The 1,765-nt window shown below is 63.7% G+C and overlaps 1 non-coding gene across 1 annotated transcript; it reads left to right on the plus strand.

The window, feature by feature from the left end:
• The first annotated feature begins 478 nt into the window (after positions 1-478).
• Positions 479-597, plus strand: LOC131872054 (5S ribosomal RNA). Its single transcript, XR_009370238.1, has one exon. It is a non-coding gene; the product is annotated as a 5S ribosomal RNA (ribosomal RNA).
• The last annotated feature ends 1,168 nt before the right edge of the window (positions 598-1,765 follow it).

A 1,765-nucleotide genomic window follows, 5' to 3' on the forward strand; every position in this document is an offset into this window, starting at 1 on the left:
TGGGTCTTGGAACGCATTTGTGGTCCTTGGGTCCCATTTTGCATCCCGAAACTTGTGTTTTGGTGCTTGATCCCTATTTTGGGTGCCCACCTTGCACCAAGTGCGCACCCGGGGCAAACCGAGCGCCTTGGTGCACCGGGGCAAGATCGAGCGTGCACCCGAGGCGCCCCGAACATGCACCAAGGTGCACTCGGCCCACATGTGAGCGCAGGTCGTTGCGCCCGAGGTGGTGTGTGGGCACCGCGTTGCAGACGGGACACTGCACGCACACGACGCCCCCTCCAGGTGCACGCACGTAGGCCGGGCCGGGTGCACACCCGACGCCCTAGCAAGGTGCGCGCACCCGGGCAGGGCTCACACTTGGCGAACGGGGCGCACTTCGCGAGGGAGGGTGTGCACCTCGACGGGGGTGGGTGGCCGGGGTGGATTCGCACGTGGGTCGCGGTTTGCTAAGTACACACTGCGACAAGCTCATAACGGGTGCGATCATACCAGCATTAGTGCACCGGATCCCATCAGAACTCCGCAGTTAAGCGCGCTTGGGCCGGAGTAGTACTGGGATGGGTGACCTCCCGGGAAGTCCCGGTGTTGCACCCTTTTTTAGTTTTTCGCCGGGCGTCGCAATGCTATTTGAATAAACCTTTTGCCCGTTTGCGTTCTCGTCGGGGCCGGGCCGGGCCGGGGTGCGCTGCCCGCACTACCGCGCGCGCGGGGGCGACACCGAGCGCGCACCCGAGGCACCCCGAGCACACAGGCCACGGTGCAACCCGGGCGTTGTGCGCGCACCCCGGTGCGCCCGAGGTGCTGCGCGCGCACCCAGGTGAAATCGGTGTGCACCTCGGCCAGTGCGCGCTCGGTCGAGTCGCGCACGTTGGCCAAGGTGCACGGTGATGTTTCTTACTCTAAGGTTCCGCACCAGACGCCCGGGACAGGTGAGCGAAGCTGGGCGGGGCCGGGTGCGCGGCCGGGGCAGGTGCACGCAGCTGGAGAGAGCTTTGGAGCACACTTCGGAGCGCACCAATGATGCGCTCCATTCAAAAGTTTCCTGAAAAGGCAAAAAAAGTTGAGATTATAGAATTTCCCACTTGAGAGATTGTAAAAAAAAAAAATTTAAAATGAAGGAAACGCGGGTGCCAAGGTGTGCGCAGCCCAGCCAAGGTGTGCGCACCAAGGCGCCCACCCTGGCGAAGGTGCACGCAAGGTGCGCACCCGAGGCAAACCGGACAATTAACCCAACTTTCGACTTCGCGCGCACCTTGGAGCGCACTTCGGAGCGCTCCTTGGTGCGCACCAATCTTGGGCACCTCGGAGTGCACCATGGCGCCCACCAAGGTGCGCACCCGGGGCAAACCGAGCTCCGACTTCGTGCGCACCTTGGAGCGCACGAAAGGTGCGCACCATGGCGCCCACCAAGGTGCGCAGCCCAGCCAAGGCGTGCGCATCAAGGTGCGCACCCTGGCGAAGGTGCGCACCCGGGGCAAACCGAGCTCCGACTTCGTGCGCACCTTGGAGCGCACAAAAGGTGCGCAACCCAGCCAAGGTGTGCGCACCCCGGTCAAACCGAGCTCCGAATCGTGCGCACCAGAGGTGCACGCCATCGTGCGCACCTTGGAGCACACTTCGGAGCCCTCCTTGGTGCGCGCCGATGTTGCGCACCTCGGAGCGCACCCGGGGAAAACAATGCAATTAACCCGACTTTCGACTTCGTGGGCACCTCGGAGCGCTCTCGGGTTCGCACCTCGGAGCACACCGAGGTGCGCACCTT

Source organism: Cryptomeria japonica, unplaced genomic scaffold, assembly GCF_030272615.1.
Source record: "Cryptomeria japonica unplaced genomic scaffold, Sugi_1.0 HiC_scaffold_506, whole genome shotgun sequence".
Lineage (NCBI taxonomy): Eukaryota > Viridiplantae > Streptophyta > Pinopsida > Cupressales > Cupressaceae > Cryptomeria > Cryptomeria japonica.